Source organism: Pseudorca crassidens, chromosome 2 (genome assembly GCF_039906515.1).
Source record: "Pseudorca crassidens isolate mPseCra1 chromosome 2, mPseCra1.hap1, whole genome shotgun sequence".
Classification (NCBI taxonomy): domain Eukaryota; kingdom Metazoa; phylum Chordata; class Mammalia; order Artiodactyla; family Delphinidae; genus Pseudorca; species Pseudorca crassidens.
In genome coordinates, this window is record NC_090297.1 from 75,399,250 (window position 1) to 75,418,597 (window position 19,348).

Consider the following 19,348-nt stretch of genomic DNA (forward strand, 5'->3'; position numbering starts at 1 on the left):
AAAAGTGTAAATAGGTTGCCTCATTTGCTGGACTGTTGGTGTGAATCACCTTTTCACACTTGTTCTCCAGGGTCTGGGGTCTCCAGTTTTTTTCTGATGAGTAGCTATTTATGATATAATGACATCCCCAAAATCTTCAGCAAGCTGATCTGTCTGGGGTCCTTAGAGTTCCAGGTGATGAGAGGTTTGGAGGCAGGAGAAAACCGATTGCTAAGAGCTGATATCATCTAGCTTACTGACTCAGTATTTGAACTAAAGCATCTTTCTATTTTAAGCTATCACCATGATCATTAAATCATGGATTTTTAGACCTGGGAGGGGACTTTGATTCTTATCAAATCCTACACCTTCATTTTATATGTATATAAAGAAACTGAGACACAGAGATGCTAGGTCATTTGCTCAATATTTCTGAACAAATAGTGGTAGAGGACTAAAATCCATCCCTCCTGATTCAGTTCCCTCATTCATACTTTTATACAACAAATACTTCTTAGATTCTTATGATGTGCAAGATATTGAGAGTAAGGAAGTGAGTAAAACATCTCAGCCCTCAAGAATCTTATAGCCTAGAGGAGAATTCTACAAAGTAAATGGACCATTATCTTACAGTGTGGTAAATACGAAGTGCTGTAATGTTGGGTGGAAAGTGTAGAGGGGCTATAGTTGTTATAGTCTACTGTTAACATCTCATCATCACTGAGGAGGACCTGATCTATATCAATGCTGTCTTAGGCTCTAGGGATGCAAATGTGAAAAAGCACAATCGCTGTCCTCCAAAGGTCATAAAGCTTATCACAAATACAGTACAAAGTATCACATTCCATGTTATATGAGTGTTGCAGAGAGCACAGGCTAAGGGAATTTAGAAGACAGAGAGTTTACCAAGGGATGGGACCACTGGGGGAGATGAACATGACATTGGACATTGGAAAAAAATAACAATCGGAACTGGTCATGCTGTGCTCAGAATTTAGTGCATGATGGCAGAAATGTGACACTTCCTATGTCAAATCTGTTTCCTTCCCCAAACAGGATAGCTGTTCTCATGACAGTCTTCAGAATTTACAAGGAAGAGCTTAAATGTGATGTACTTGAAGCATCCCTTCCTCTGCCACATGTCTTGTTTTCTCTGTGCTTCTTAGTTTATCTTCTCTTTAGGATTCCTTTTATATTCAAATGTATTTTACAGATTATTCATTCATTCCCTTTTCAATATCCACTCAAGCTTTCCCTCAACAAGTCCTTTTCCTAATCCAGTCTCGTAAGAAATATTTCAAAATAGACTATATTTTTCATATTACACTTTGACATTTTCCAAACATAATTCAACATGTGACTTTTAAGTAAAAACAGTTTTCCGAATAGAATTGTCACAATGTTACTATTAAATATTTTCCAACATATATGTGTGAATGTGTATGTGAATTTGAAAATAAGTATTAAAGTCTACCGAGTAAGTGAATAATAAGAAAACATTAATATCAAAATGCCTAGACATTATTACCTAAACTTGGATAAACCGGGATTTTTTCCAAATCAAATATGAAATCATCAATCCAAGATGATTAGGAGAAAAATGATGTAATAAAATCAACTTTTCAATAGCTACAGCATGTTGCATTTCTTAGGAATCCTCAAAAGTTTGTTTAAGAATGTCCAAAGCAATTGAAATTAAAAAATAAAGTACCAAAACAACTCTTTGAAATCATATTTCTAAAAATTCATAAATTTCTCCAATTCTCTACATTATTTAGGGAAAAAGTTACTTTCCCAGGAAGGAAACTTCACTTTAAAAAACCACTCTAGTATTCCTCTTGCTAAGAAATAAGCCAGATGGTTCCAACACATGGAATTTTACTTGGGAAAAATTCAGAAACACAGGGAAACTTCAGTAACTCTTTGGTACTAACTACCACTGTGTGATTCCTAGAAGTTTTTTTCTTGATGAAAGATGAGCAAATAGTAACCAAGGTCTACTAAAAAACTAAATAAACAACCTGGAAAGCGTCAGCAAGTGGTTATATAGAATTAGTACGATATTCTAGAAAGAACCTGGACTGGGATCAAGTTACCTGGATTTGCTACTTACCAAGCAGAAGACAATGGATTCCACAGATATGTTCTTTAAATGCTTCACTTTAAGTATACCACTTGGTATTTTTGACAAATGTATATTCCTGTGAAACCATCACCCCAAACAAGATATGGCATATTTCCATTGCCCTAGAAAATTCTCTCATGCCCCACTGCAGTTAATTTCCTCCCCCATCGCTGCCCCAGGCAGCCACTGATTTTATTTCTATAGCTTCACCTTTTCTAGAACTTCGTATAAATGGAACCATATAGTATGCATTCTCTTGTCTGCCTTCTTCTGCCCAGTTGTTTCTGAGACTCATCCATGTTGTTGTACATTAAATTTTCTTTTTGTTGCAGAATATACTCCAAAAAGTGCTGTTGGGTGCTTTGAAGCTTATAGCAGAAGGTGAAATAATTCATAATTCATTTAGCTAGCGTGGTAACCATTAGATAGTAGGCTGCTTTAAAGTCTGCATTTTATTTACTTGTTTGTTTATTGACTGATGGACTGATTGACTGATTTAAATTTCTGGTGCCTAACTCGGTGCCTAACCCATGGAGAATGTGCTTCACAAATCTTTGCTATTGAGTGAACACCAGGAAAACATACCTGTTCCAGTTAACTTTGGCAAGGGGACTCTAAAGAAAGGTAACCTGTTGGCATTCCATCAACTTCAGTCCAAACTGCCCTCATGTGCTTTCCTGAGTACTGGAAGGAAGTAGGTACTCTTTACCAGAGAAACAGATGTTTGCCAACTTTGAAACTTGAATCCTGGCCTCATCAGTTACTACTTAGCTGTGTGACAATGGACAAGCTACTTAATGTCCTGGGCCTCAGTTTTCTCATTTGTAAAATATGGGTAATAATTATACTGACTTCATAGGATTATCACAAGGATTAAAAGAATAATAGCATTACACATGTGCTGGGCACAAGAAGATTTTAATTCATAGATATTACAATTATTATTGTTGTTATTGAATAATTTTAAGGAGATATATTAGTAAGAATGACAGTGCTTTAAAATGCCAACCAGTAGCTTCATAAATGCCAACCAGAAGCAATAAGTACACATAAGTTGGTTATTAACCAAAAATCTGACTATTGACCGAGTTTTTCTTCTAGAAAATAATAAATTATTTCTTGTATAAGCAATGACTATGAAGTGCTTGGAGGTATTCTCATGGCTGAAGTAATGTATATTTAATTACTTGATAACTATGGTTGTCTGAATTGTGTCTCCCCAAAAGGCTAGGTTGAATTCCTAACACCCATTACCTGTGAATGTGCCCTTTTTTGGAAATAAGGTCTTCACAAATATAACCAAGTTACGATGAAGCATATTGGATTAGGGTGGGCCCTAAATAGAATGACTGGTGTCCATATGAGAAAGGAAAGAGAGATAGTCAGACACAGAGACACAGATACACAGGGAAGAAGGCCATGTGATGATGGGGGCGGAGACTGGAGTGCTGCAGCTGAAAGCAAGGAGCACCAAAACCCCTAGAAGCTAGGAACAGCTAAGGAAGGATCCTTCCCTACTATTTCACATGGAGAGCATGAGCCTGCCAACACCTTGGCTTTGGACTTTAAGGCTCCAGAACTGCAAGAGAATACATTTCTGTCATTTTTTTTAATTGAAGTATAGTTAATTTACAATGTTATGTTAGTTTCAAGTGATTCAGTTATATATATATATATATATATATATATATATATATATATATATTCTTTTTCAGATTATTTTCCATTATAGGTTATTACAAGATATTGAGTATAGTTCCTTGTACTGTATAGTAGGTCCTTGTTGTTTACCTATTTTATATATAGTAGCGTGTATATGTTAACTCCAAACTCCTAATTTATCTACCCCCTCCTCCCTGCTAACCCCTTTGGTAACCATACGTTTGTTTTCTATGTCTGTGGGTCTATTTCTCTTTTGTAAATAAGGCCATTTGTATCATTTTTTTAGATTCCACATATAAGTGGTATCATACGATGTTTGTCTTTCTCTGGCTGACTTACTTCACTTAGTATGATAATCTATAGGTCCATCCATGTTGCTGCAAATGGCATTATTTCATTCATTTATGGCTGAGTAATATTCCATTGTATATATGTACCACATCTTCTTTATCCATTCATCTGTCAATGGACACTTAGGTTGCTTCCATATCTTGGCTATTGTAAATAGTGCTGCTGTGAACATTGGGCTGCATGTATCTTTTTGAATTATAGTTTTCTCTGGGTATATGCCCAGGAGTGGGATTGCTGGATCATATGGCAACTCTACTTTTAGTTTTTTAAGGAACTTCCATACACTTCTCCATAGTGGCTGCACAAATTTACATTCCCACCAAGACTGTAGGAGGGTTTCTTTTTCTCCACACCCTCTCCAGCATTATTTGTAGACATTATAATGATGGCCATTCTGACTGGTGTGAGGTGATACGTCCTTGCAGCTTTGATTTGTATTTCTCTAATAATTAGCGATGTTGAGCATCTTTTCATGTGCTCATTGGCCATATGTATGTCTTCTTTGGAGAAATGCATATTTATGTCTTCTGCCCATTTTTTGATAGGGTGTTTTGTTTTTTAGTTATTAAGTTGTATGAGCTGTTTGTATATTTTGGAAATTAATCCCTTGTCAGTAGAATCATTTGTGAATATTTTCTCCCAATCTGTAGGTTGTCTTTTTATTTTATTTATGACATTTTTGTCATTTTAAGCCACAGAATTTTTGGTGCTTTGTTATGGCCACCTTGGGAAACTAATACAGTAACTTACAGAAAAGGGGGGGGGCATTTTTTTCTTCATTTTTTAAGTTCATTGTGAAACAAAGCTTTAAAAAATATCCTTAGTTGGATTTTGTTCAAAATATATGGTTTGTAGGCAGGAATGCCACACTTCATTTTCCTTTTTAAATTTTTTGGAGGGGAATAATACTATAAACTATGGAAAGACAACTACAAGAAGAGGTGTTTTAAACATGGGGATATGTTTAAGTAATGTTACTGATCTTTAAGGAGTGTGAGTTACATTCTAATACTGTGGAAGTTCTTTATAATTTTTTCCAGAAGACAAGGTTTTTGAACTCTATGTGCAGGAAACCATTACATGGGGGAAAATATTGCTTTATGGGTCTTTGGCTGGGACTTTTAAGTGTTATGTATGAGAAAACACTGAAACTGGGGGAAGGGAAAGATGTTATAACAAAGTGATCTTGTAGTAAGTTCCAAAATGCCAAATTCTAGGGAGTGTTAATAAACATCCTTCAAATGCATTCTTATTCAATTCTTTTTGTTCACATTTCCGGAGTTGGTTTTACTTGTGTTAAAAAAAAAAAAAAATCTCCTTTGGAAATAAAAATCCAAATTTCAACACAAAGCCTTTCAACCAAAAGCACACAATACTTTCTAAGATATCACAGTTCTAGTTAGGATAGGTGACACACGACCACCGCCCTAAATTATGAACACACAACTGAGGTCATTAAGTAGGAGTATACAAAATTTGGGTAAGCAGGCAGCATGAGGAAGAAGAAAGAGCTCTGAAGTTATATAAAGTCCAGAGAGTTAAAGGACATTGGCCAATTCAGTTTCATTTATTTTACCTTTTAGTTTCCTCACCTCTGTAATGGGATAATTCTTACTTCCATTGGTTCTTGAAAGAATTGTTTGAGCTAAAATACACAAAGTGAATAGAATAATTTCTAACGTTCACAGAAGCTCAATAAATATCCTTCCCTAATGAGAAATAGGCTGGGGTAAATCTTTCTAATCTATTTGGTCCCTAATTCCTTCAACTGTAAATTCAGCAGGTGAGAATAGATTGATCTTCAAGATTATTTTGGAGGTATGTTGGCTAAGGTATGCTATGCAGTGGAGCAGCCATTGCTATGAATCTCAGCTGTGCTCCTTAATTACCTTTCAATCTTTGCCAAGTCCTTTTACCTCTTGGAGCCTTAGCTGCACCAACTGTAAAACAGGGAGTAATACCTAATTGAAAGGATCATTGTAAGGACTCAATGAGAATAAAATATTGGAAGCACCTGGCACAAGCACTCGATAAACATTAGTTCGCTTTCACTAGATCAGTGGTTCTCAAACCATAGCATGAATCAGAATCACCTGGAGGGCTTGTTAAAACACAGAAGTGATGCCCCATAGTATCTGATTCAGTAACTCTAGAGTAGAGGTCCCAAAATTTGCATTTCTAACAAGTGCCCATGTGATGTTCCTGATCATGCCTTGAAAACCAATGCCCTGGATCAGGAGTTGGCAAACTATGGCACTTGGGCCCAATTTGGTCCACTGCTTGCCTTTGTAAATAAAGTTTTACTGGAACATACATGCTCAGTGTTTTACATATTGTCTAGAGCTGCTTTTGTACAATGGCCAAGTGGTTGCAACAGAGACTGTGTAACCCACAAAGCTTAAAATATTTGCTATCTGGCCCTTTACAGAAAGGTTGGCAGACCTGCTCTAGACTAGCACGTGGTATTCTTTCCAGGGAGTTTTAGGGCTCTGAAAATTTGTTTAATATTTCTTTTCTGTCAGGAGGCTTAGATGTCTTCCCAAATAACAGAAAACATGACCTTTGTAAGCCTGAAGACTTAATTAACGGAACCCACAAAAATATAATGGTGTTCTTGCATAACATAGTTGTTAAGAGGCCTCCTGGATTTGAACCCCAGCTTTGGATAACTTATTTTACTTATTATATGTTAAATGGGATACTAGCACTTATCAGGTATATCATGTATGGTATTATAAGGATTAAGGAGAGTTATACACTTGCAGCACTTTGAAAAGTCCCTGGCATGTAGAAAACCCACAATAAGTGTTAGCTGCCATTGTTGTTGTTGTCGTCATCATTATTATTATTAAAATAACCTTCAGGGTGTTTTGTTCACTGAACCATATTTTCCCTTCCAGATGTTTCAAGCTTTTTAATTAGTACATGAGATTATTAAGTGTATTCATTGTGTTTATCACAGCAATGCAGCCACTTTAAAATATTTGATCACAAATTTTGTTATCTCTAATAATTATCAAAAGCAAAGAGACAGAACTGCATTTTTACAGGGGTGACTCATTAGAATTAATGACAAAATAAATAAGATGGACCTTACCCAAATCCTTGCTTTTCCAGCAGTCCTTTGTGGAGCCTTAAAGGCCTTTCTGAAGTGGGAAGGAGATCAAAGGTCCTTTAAATCAAAAAATCCAGCGTATCATTCTAAGGAATCTCTGTGTTCGAGCTTAAATTTCTGTCCTGAGTTGTTTGTTCTGAGCCTGAGGTTCTCCAGAAAAGCCTTGGGAAATAAGTGTTCTTTGGGTTCTTTCATGGGGCTGTTTTGCTTGTAGACCTTTGCCTTCCAATAATATTTGAACTTGAAGCACCCAAGCACACAAATGATGAAATATAGAGGCTCAGTCCATGACATGAACACAGCACCAGTTCACTCTCTTTCCCATCCTGTCCAAACTGTTGTCTGGCTCTCACTCAGCGTCGCATCCCCACTCTTTCTTTTACCCCTTAACAGTGCAACAGTCTTAGCGTTGAGCAGATCTACACTCAGTTCCTAGTTTTTCCTCTTAGAAGTTGTGAGCCTGCACCTATATTTCCTCTTTTCTAAAATGAGATAATGTAGGTATTGTAAATATTAAATACTAGAGCATATGACAAGTGCTCCGCAGAATTCCTGATGTGTATAAGGGCTCCACAAATGTTACAGGTTTGTCTTCCACCCTCACCACACTCGCCAGTTTTTGAAACTGTGTAATGAGACCTTGTAATGTGTCTTAGTCCTTTAAAAATGGTTTCCTAAATAATAAGAATCTGGTTCCTTTAAGTATGAGTGTATCCCTCACTCAAGGGGAACAGCCAACAGTGAAAGAATTAAAAGCAACAGGGGCTAGGTGCAGCCATTCCTTTAAAAAGGTAGTTCAGAGAGAGCTGGAGAGGCAAGAGGGCCAGAGGAATCTTTTAGGTCGCGATAAATTAATTGCTGCTTGGGAGCAATGAACTACTGTGAGAGAAGCCAACTGGTGTTGATAAGGCAATTAACACTTGAGTTAAAAATAGTAGCTAAATTCAAGTTGAAACAGATGGGGATGAAAGCAATGAAAATGCCCTAAGTCAGTTAAAGGTGCAAATAAGGTGAACACACACATATTTTAGGAAACTGAACTGCTAAATTAGTAAGGGTACATAAAAGATTTTAAAAAACAAGCCTTTGAGGGGGTGGGGTTGGAGTCAAGCTGGCGGTGTGAGAAGATGCCGAGTTAGCGTCTCCCCGCAACTAGGGTGCCTGCTGGCCACTGGTGGGGGACCCTGATGCCCAAGGAGACGGGAGGAGCCCCCAAGTGAACCGGTAGGATGTGGGGGGACTGGGCGGGGAGGAGAAGGGGAGGCCAGACAGGATCGGCACCCCTGAGGCTGGGGAGATCAGGAAAGGCAGGTGGGAGGGACCCTCTGGGAAGAGCAGGTGAGCAGCAGGGGCAATTGCCCCACTCACTTGGGCCCAGGGAGCCTGCTGAGCCCCCAGGCTGGTATCCCCCCTCCAAAGTCTCCTCCAGGCCACGTGGGTCCTGGGGGCATAGAAGGACCCCTGTGGGTCCTGCTGGGCTCCCAGGTGAGGTCCCCTGCCCTCTGAGACCAGGCGTGGAGGGCACGCCTGGGCCCCTTCTGTTCCTTGAGACTAAGCACCACCCCCTACAGCCCCCAGGGCCTTTTCCAGCCTTGTGGGTCCTAAGCATAGGTCCACCATCCAAACCTCACCCTTGCTTAGGCCCCACCCTCCACAGCCAAGGCCTTTTCCCTCTTCTTTTTTCTTTTCCCTCCTCCTCTTTTTTACTATTGTAGTACTGATGTACTTTCCTGTTGTTGATTCATCTATATTTTTATTTTTATATCCTTTCTAACATATCAGTTTCCTAGTCTAATTTTATTTTTTACTTTGTTACTGTTCTCTTGTTTTTCTTTCTCTTTTCTTTTTTTATGCCATCCCACGCGGCTTGCAGGATTTTGGTTCATGAGCCAGGGGTCGGGCCGAAGCTCCTGCGCTGGATGCTCTGAGTTCCAACCAATGGACTAACAGAGAACCTCAGGCTCCAGGGAATATTCATCGGAGTGAGGTCTCATGGAGGTCCTCACCTCAGCACCAAGACCCAGCTCTACCCAACAGCCTACAAACTCATGTTGGAAGCCTCAGGCCAAACAACCAATAAGACAGGAACACAATCCCACTCATTTAAAAAAAAAAAAAAAGAGAGACATCAAAAAAATATGTCACAGATGAAAGAGTAAGGTTAAAAACCTACAAGACCAAATAAATGAGGAGGAAATAGGCAATCTACCTGAGAAAGAATTCAGAATAATGTTGGTAAAGATGATCCAGAATCTCAGAAATATAATGGAGGCACAGATTGAGAAAATACAAGAAATGTTTAACAAAGATCTAGAAGAACTGAAGAACAAACAAACAGAGATGAACAACACAATAACTGAAATGAAAAAAAACACTAGAAGGAATCAATAACAGAATAACTGAGGCAGAAGAACGAATAAGTGAGCTGGAAGAGAAAATGGTGGAAATAACTGCCGAGGAACAGAATAAAGAAAAAAGAATGAAAAGAATTGAAGACAATCTCAGAGACCTCTGGGACAACACTAAATGCACCAACATTTGAATTATAGGGGTCCCAGAGGAAGTAAAGAAAAAGAAAGGGTCTGAGAAAATATTTAAAGAGAGTATAGTTGAAAACTTCCCTAACATGGGAAAGGAAATAGTCAATCAAGTCCAGGAAGTGCAGAGAGTCCCACACAAGATAAATTCAAGGAGAAATACCCCAGGACACATATCAAACTAACAAAAATTAAATTCAAAGAAAAAATATTAAAAGCAGCAAGGGAAAAACAAAAAATAACATACAAAGGAATCCCCATAAGGTTATCAGCTGATTTTTCAGCAGAAACTCTGCAGGCTAGAAGGGAGTGGCAGAATATACTTACAGTGATGAAAGAGAAAAACCTACAATCAAGATTACTCTACCCGGCAAGGATCTCATTCAGATTCGATGGAGAAATCAAAAGGTTTTCAGACAAGCAAAAGCTAAGAGAATTCAGCACCACCAAGCCAGCCTTACAACAAACGTTAAGGAAACTTCTTTAGGCTGGAAACACTAGAGAAGAAAAAGACCGCCCAAAACAAACCCAAAACAATTAAGAAAATGGTAATAGGAACACACATATCGATAATAACCTTGAATGTAAATGGATTAAATGCCCCAACCAAAAGACACAGACTGGCTGAACGAATACAAAAACAAGACCTATATATATGTTGTCTACAAGAGACCCACTTCAGCCCTAGGGACACATACAGACTGAAAGTGAGGGGATGGAAAATGATATTCTATGCAAATGGAAATCAAAAGAAAGCTGGAGTAGTGATAATTCTATAAGATAAAATAGACTTTAAAATAAAGACTGTTACAAGAGATGAGGGATACTACATAATGATAAAAGGATCAATCCAAGAAGAAGATATAACAATTATAAATGTTTATGCACCCAACACAGGAGCACCTCAATACATAAGGCAAATGCTAACAACCAGGAAAGGAGAAATCTACAGTAACACAAAAATGGTAGGGGACTTTAACAACACCCCACTTACATCAATGGACAGATCATCCAAACAGAAAATAAATAAGGAAAGACAAGCTTTAAATGATACAACAGACCAGATAGATTTAATTGATATTTATAGAACATGCCTCCCAAAAGTGGCAGAATACACTTTCTTCTCAGGTGCACATGGAACATTCTCCAGGATAGATCACACCTTGGATCACAAATCAAGCTTTGGAAAATTTAAGAAAATTGAAATTGTATCAAGCACCTTTTCTGACCACAGTGCTATGAGATTAGAAATCAATTACAGGTAAAAAACACAAATACATGGAGGCTAAACAGTGTGCTACTAAATAACCAGGAGATCACTGAAGAAATCAAGGAAGAATAAAAAAATACATAGAAACAAATAACAACGAAAACAAAACGTCCCAAAACCTACAGGATGCAGCAAAAGCAGCTCTAAGAGGGAAGTTTATACCAATTCAATCTCACCTCAAGAAACAAGAAAAATCTCAAATAAACAATCTAACCCTACACTTAAAACAAGTAGAGGAAGAAGAACAAAGAAAACCCAAAGTCAGTAGAAGGAAACAAATCATAAAGATCAGAGCAGAAATAAATGAAATAGAAATAAAGAAAACAATAGCAAAGATCAATAAAACAAAAGCTGGTTGTTTGAGAAGATAAACAAAATTGATAAACCACTAGCCAGACTCATCAAGAAAAAAGGGAGAGGACGCAAATCAATAAAATTAGACATGAAAAAGGAGAAATCACAAGTGACACCACAGAAGTACAAAGGATGATAAGAGACTACTACAAACAACTATAAGCCAATAAAATGGACAACCACGAAGAAATGGACAAATACTTGGAAAGGTACAATTTTCCAAGACAGAACCAGGAAGAATTAGAAAATATAAACAGACCTATCACAAGTAATGTAACTGAAACTGTAATTAAAAATCTTCTAAAAAACAGAAGTCCAGGAGCAGAAGGCTTCATAGGTAAATTCTATCAAACATTTAGAGAAGAGCTAACACCGATCCTTCTCAAATTCTTCGAAAAAATTGCAGAGGGAGAAACACTCCCAAATTCATTCTACAAAGGCACCATCACCCTGATACCAAAACCAGAAAAAGACATCACAAAAAAAGAAAATTATAGGCCACTATCACTGATAACATAGATGCAAAAATTCTGAACAAAATACTAGCAAACAGAATCCAACAGCACATTAAAAGGATCATACACCATGATCAAGTGGGATTTATACCAGGGATGCAAGGATTCTTCAATATATGCAAATCAATCAGTGTGATATACCATATTAACAAATTAAGGAATAAAAACCGTATGATCATCTCAACAGATGCAGAAAAGGCTTGTGACAAAATTCAACAGCCGTTTATGATAAAAACTTTCCAGAAAATGGGCATAGAGGGAATCTACCTCAACATAATAAAGACCATACATGACAAACCCACAGCAAGCATCATACTCAATGGTGAAAGACTTAAATCATCTCCACTAAGATCAGGAACAAGACAAGGATGTCCACTCTCACCACTCTTATTCAACATAGTTTTGGAAGTCGTAGCCACGGAAATCAGAGAAGAAAAAGAAATAAAAGGAATACAGATTGGAAAAGAAGACGTAAAACTCTCACTGTTTGCAGATGACATGATACTATACTTAGAAAGTCCTAAAGATGCCACCAGAAAAATACTAGAACTAATGAATGAATTTGGTAAGGTTGCAGGATACAAAATTAATGCACAGAAATCTCTGGCATTCCTATACACCAACAATGAAAAATCAGAAAGAGAAATTAAGGAAACACTGCCATTCACCACTGCAACAAAGAGAATAAAATACCTAGGAATAAGAAGGTGAAAGACTTGTACTTAGAAAACTATAAAAAAGTGATGAAAGAAATCGAAGATGACATAAACAGATGGAGAAATATACCATGTTCTTGGATTGGAAGAATCAATATTGTGAAAATGACTATACTACCCAAAGCAATCTACCGATTCAATGCAATCCGTATCAAACTACCAATGGCATTCTTCACAGAATCAGAATAAGAAACTTTAATTTGTATGGAAACACAAAAGACCCCGAATAGCCAAAGCAATCTTGAGAAAGAAAAATGGAGTTGGAGGAATCAGGTTCCCCGACTTCAAACTATACTACAAAGCTAAAATAATCAAGACAGTACGGTGCTGGCACAAAAAGAGAAATATAGATCAATGGTACAGGATAGAATGCCCAGAGATAACCCCACGCACATATGGGCACCTAATATATGAAAAAGGAAGCAAGAACATACAATGGAGAAAAGATAGCCTCTTCAATAAGTGCTGCTGGGAAAACTGGACAGCTACATGTAAAAGAATGAAATTAGAAAACTCCCTAACACCATACACAGAAATAAACTCCCCATGGATTAAAGACTTAAATGTAAGACCAGACACTATAAAACTCTTAGAGGAAAACATAGGAAAAACACTCTTTGACATAAACCGCAGCAAGATCTTTTTTGACCCACCTCCTAGAGTAATGGAAAAACAAACAAACAAAAAAAAACAAATGGGACTTAATTAAACTTAAAAGCTTTTGCACAGCAAAGGAAACCATAAACAAGACAAAAAGACAACCCTCAGAATGGGAGAAAATATTTAAACAAATGAAACAACAGACAAAGGATTAATCTCCAAAATATAAAAACAGCTCATGGAGCTCAATATCAAAAAAACAAACAATCCAGTTAAAAAAATGGGCGGAAGACCTAAACAGACATTTCACCAAGGAAGACATACAGCTGGCCAAGAAGCACATGAAAAGATGCTCAACATCACTAATTATTAGAGAAATGCAAATCAAAACCACAATGAGGTATCACCGCACGCCGGTCAGAATGGCCATTATCAAAAAATCTAGAAACAATAAATGTTGGAAAGGGTGTGGTGAAAAGAGAACCCCTGTGCACTGTTGGTGGGAATGTAAATTGATTCAGCCACTATGGAAAACAGTATGGAGGCTCCTTAAGAAACTAAAAAGAGAACTACCATATGACCCAGCAATCCCACTACTGGGGATATACCCTGAGAAAACCATAGTTCAGAAAGAGACATGTACCACAATGTTCATTGCAGCACTATTTACAATAGCCAGGACATGGAAGCAACCTAGATGTCCACTGACAGTTGAATGGATAAGGAAGATGTGGCACATATGTAAAATGGAATATTACTCAGCCATAAAAAGAATCGAAACTGAGTTATTTGTAGTGAGGTGGATGGACCTAGAGTCTGTCGTATAGAGTGAAGTAAGTCAGAAAGAGAAAAACAAGCACCGTATGCTAATGCATATATATGGAATCTAAAAAAAAAAAAGAAAGAAAATGGTACTGATGAACCTAGTTGCAGGGCAGGAATAAAGATATAGACATAGAGAATGGACTTGAGGACACGGGGTGTAAGGGAGAATCTGGGGCAGAGTGAGAGTAGCATCGACATATACACACTACCAAATGTAAAATAGTTAGCTAGTGGGAAGCAGCAGCGTAGCACAGGGAGATCAGCTCAGTGCTTTGCAATGACCTAGAGGGGTGGGATAGGGAGGTTGGGAGGGAGGCTCAAGAGGAAGGGGATATGGGGACATATGTATGCATATGGCTGATTCAGTTTGTTGTACAAGAGAAACTAACACAGTATTGTGAAGCAATTATACTCCAATAAGTATCTATTTTTTTTAAAAAAAAGCCCTCTAACCATGGTATTGCATAGGTAAAAGAATGCAACATATAGTATTAAAGAATTTACTTAGATTAAAACACAGGGGTGGGTGGATAGCTTATTCCTACATCTGTACAGTACTGCTCCACTCTAAAAGCAAGTCAAACTATCTTACCAGTATTTCCCCAATTCTGTGTTTCCCGATGGCAGCCTAGGAATTGCTGGTGAAATCTCCACAGGCCTGTCCACCGTTGCAGTGGATCCGAAGTTGCAGAAGAAAACCATGATCTGCACCTTTTTCTCAAGTCAAAACCAAACTCTGAACCTTTAGCTTTAAAGATAAAGCTCTACAGCTCAAACTTCATTCCCCTTTACTTCTCTGCTCTCAACCAGATACGACTTTTTTTTCCGTTCCCCGGTGACCTTCTATTTCTTGGTTCCTGGTTACAGAAATTGGCTTCATCTGTCCATCTCAAACACTGCAACCCCTTCCCTGACATGTCTAGAGAGCAGCAGAAATTACCTTGAGTTTCAGTGTTCCTATATGTCACGATAGATGATTGAGAGGTGACCTGCAAACGTCTTACACTCGTACAAAGATGTGTCACCTTTTACATGACAATCTGGTCTCAGTAACACCTCACTAGCACGTGCTGGAACTTCATAAGCACACGTTGATGTAAAAATTAAATTAAAATGATTAAAACATAAAGTAACCCATTTTTCTCCTGAACAGAAAAGTTTTAAAATCTGAGGGCAGAAATACTTTGAATTAAATATTAACCTTATAGCAGATTTTTCAAGTGGTTTTACAGATAATATCTTGGAAAGTTTCCTATAACCTTCAAAGGAACAACCAGAACCTCTAAAGGTGCTGGAGAGCTGAATTAAGGATAAAAGGTTGAAATAAGCTTTGCCTGCTAGAGAATGTGGTACTTACACATTCCTCTGGTTTGGAGTTTAAATTTCCACTCTAACTCTAATTAATGAAGAATTCAAAAGGCAAGGAAAATTTGACTAGGTTGGTTTAACCAAGAGTGGTCTGACCAAGATTTTTTTTAAACCCAATTATTCCTAATTTATTGCAGAATCTTTCTTCCTGAAAAGGGTTTATGTTCAATTGTCTGTGGACTATAATGAGGCTGGCTATACGTTAGCTTATTTACTGTGTAGATGTTGTAGAAACATCTTAGAAACACCTATGAAACATAAACAATGACAACAACAAACAGTTCAGAATTGATCTAATATCCTTGGGAATTGAACTATGGTGTCGGGGGGCGGGCGGGGGACAACGGGTGTGGGTGTTGTGAAACCACTGAATGAGAGAAGAAAGCCCTGAGACACCACTGAGCAGAAGTGCTGAAACAGTACCCTTTCTTCCACCAGGGATGCCTGCCTTGCATGGCTATTAATGTGTAAGTCATTCAGTCTTTCAAGATCAAATCACGTTTAACTTCTCAAAAGAACTGGCTCAGTGGCAGAAAAGAATTTATCAAGAGGGTCAATTACATAATGATCTTAGGACAATGTGTAAAAAGCAGCCTGATGATTACAACGATGTCTTTGTTTTACGGCAGAACTTCTTAATTGTGTTTGGCCTCCTTGATGACTGGCGTTGGAATACACAAACAGCTGTTTTCCATTTGTGCTCATTTGGTACATTCCACACAGTCCATCAATTGTGAAGGTCAATCAATCCCCCAATTTTTCAACAACCACAGGGCCCGATAAGACATGCTTTCTTAAGACAGAACTGTTTCACTCCGTAACCAGCAGTGATTTTACGCTAGCCATGTACCTTCCTCTTCCCCACTAATATATTTTTTTCCGTTGCCTTTAGCACCCATGACTAATAATACCAAGTGCCTAATTTCAGGCTGTGCACTGTTCTCATCTCAACTTTATTAGTTCACACAAATCCTGTTTCCCTGAGTGAACATCACACACGGCATCTTTTATATATTAGCACGTTGGTCATATCGATTTAGAATTGTGTAATGGACGGTAGGATAGAATTTGTGTCCAGTGCCCCAAGTCCACCCCCTTCTCTCCCATCCACTCTGGGCCCTCACTGATCAAAATTTTATGTTCCTATTGTTGAACAGGCTGAAAAACACGTTCCATCGTGCATATATTTGAGTAGATAATCCTGCGGGGAAAAGCTGACCATATAAATCCACGATAACAATATTCTCATAATGCATTTTTCATCTCATCAATATGCAATATGCATCTCATAAGGCGGAAAGGTTAAACATTGTGAGAAACTTTTATTGGTTTTCTAAAAAAAACTACAGTTTATTTAGCTTGTAAAATGTCCAATAAATCGGTTTACAAGCTAAAATTGGTTTAGCTTGTAAAATGTCCAATGAATTTTCATCAAATACCATTTAAATTACAGCAAGTCAAACACCCTCTAATACAAGCTAAAACTAAAAAAGAAAAAAACCTAATAAAGTATTTTAGGTATTAAATTTTAGCAAATACTGCTTAATTTGGCATGATGTAGATAATTCAATCCTATAAACAAATTAATTGAATTTCAAATAAATGTATGATCTATAAATTTGGCAACAGAGAGGGAATAAAAGTGACACTGGCAAAAATTAGGATAAATTAAAACACATGGGGAAACAGAGATGATGCAATCTTCCAACACTGAAGAAATCACATGCAAGCTTTATGGCAAATAAACTTAAGCGTGCCTCCTTGTGTCAGAATTGTAAGGTGGAGAATTCTGACATCAGTACTAGAGAACTTCCAATGACTAAACTATGGCAAATGACTCCTGTTTCATGGGAGAATAATATTCATTGGCTATTACTAGTGATACCTGTGAACGTGACACCTTCCTTCCATCACTTATTTACTAGAAAAATGAGACTATTCTAAACCAATTCCTCTGCAGTAACATAGTTCATGGTGTTTCCCTAAATCCACACTACATGAAGATTCACTTTCACCCTATGTTCTTAAGAGTTATGCTGCCTCTGATCAAGGTGACCTGAGAATCTTCCTCTAAATTAAAAACTCCAGTTCCCATTAATGGGGCTCTGATGTTGGCCCCTAAGGGGCTTGATTAACTTGATTAACTCCTAATCAAGTTCACGTGAACTGTCTCCCCCTCAGTATCTGTTCCTCAGACCAGATTTCTATCTTGATGCCAGTCCTTGTCTGATCATGGTGTTCTATTCCTTCACCTGCAAACTGTACTTAAATGAAAAGATTTATTGTTTTTAATTGCTCAGCATGTAAAGAAAGGCTAGTGAACTCAGCTATACAGTCTGAACTTCAGGCAGCAAGCCAATTCCGAGATAGGTTTCTGCAATCAAAATTAACTGCAATAGTTACTGGAATAAAGAAAAAAATGTGGAAGTAGAGGTTAACATCATAAAAAGAATAGAAGAACCTAAGGAAAAAAGTAGGTCTCCCCACCTGTTTTTTCCTGTTATGTCTTTCAAGAATCTTTTTGGACGAGGAACCAAGACCATTTCCCTGGTTACAAAGCCTCTATATCATTAAGGCAAAGTTCACTGTGGACTTTCCGTTCTAGAAGATTTTATTGGCAAATGTCATGCTTTGATATTGTGTGTGTAGTGTGCATGCTGGGCAATTTGAAAAAGACCCTGGATTCTCCAGGGCTATCAAATGATTAGACTTTTTTTTTCCCTGAACCTAAGCAACAACTTCTGAAAAACAGATTTTTTTTTTCTGGTATCTACTGTCCTACCACCTGGACATTGTCAAATGATTGTCTCACCTGTTTAAATGAAACCCTGATTTTAGCCCAGGTTTGGACCTTATCTTTTCCCACCTCAAACCATCACCTTAACTCATCAAACCACAAGAACTCACCTGCTTCTTCCTGGAATGACCGACTGACCCCACCTCGGATCCCACTGGCTTACCTGGGCTCCCAGTCCAGGCCTTTGCTCTGAGTCTTGGAATTCCTATTACTGCTTAGCGCATCACCATGACAAGGTCTGCAACACTTCAGGCTTCAACTGCCAAGAATCCTGCTTCAGACTGAGTGGGTCACGCTGATTATCCTACCAAGATCCATGGCTTCTATCTCTGAGGAAAAAATATACCACATGCTAATAGCATTAGTGAAATAAAAAGGTTGGACTACATAATTTCTAAAATCTCTGTCAGATCTAAATTCAGGGTTTCACATTTTACAGATGAGAAAACTGAAGCTCAGAGAGGTTGACTCTTCAACAAAAAGAGAAAATGTGACGTCGCCCAGTGACAAAGATGGAGGTACCATCAGAGATGTGCTGGTAAATGTTTAACACAGATCTCTGGAGTTGGGGGGTGGAGCTGGGATGGAGAAAAAAGTCCTGATTTACAGCATTTCTGTGATTTAGTTCTGTGATGGTCTTTTCTAAGGCGTAAATACTCCTATGATAGCTGATTTCAAACTACCAACATGAATCAACCAGCTGCAAAATTCCTTAAAATTTAACATTCAGCTCTTGGGATCTGGTACCAGCCAGCTCCAGCACACCTCCAACAAAGCTCTGGTTTTATAGTGATAATGATAATGGAAGGACCACTTACTTGGTTCTATTTCTAACCTTTACAGGTAAGACCACTTAACCCCAACCTGAGAATATGACACCATTCCGGGTTCTGAGATTAATCCTGTCCCTAGACCCAGGGAGCAAAGGCCTTAAGGTTCACTGACTGAGCACCGATTTCTTCAGGGTTCCTCGAACCCCTGTTCCCTGCCTCGCTCTTTCGTTCTGCTGTTAGAATAGCCAGGCTCCTCAGGGACTGGCTTTCTGGTAATTAAAATCCATCCCAAAACACACTTAGGAATTTATTTTAGTCTAATATTTTATCCAGTTGCACAGGTTAGAACTGAAACACTGAG

General features: G+C 38.0%; 1 protein-coding gene across 1 annotated transcript in view; it reads right to left on the minus strand.

Moving 5' to 3' along the window:
- Positions 1-18,510, minus strand: part of COL24A1 (collagen type XXIV alpha 1 chain) — a 431,777-nt gene extending 413,267 nt beyond the window's left edge. Inside the window, exon 1 of the mRNA XM_067726773.1 lies at positions 18,378-18,510. The gene's annotated coding sequence lies outside the window, so the exon portion shown is untranslated. The remainder of the gene's footprint in view (positions 1-18,377) is intronic.
- Positions 18,511-19,348: the final 838 nt, after the last annotated feature.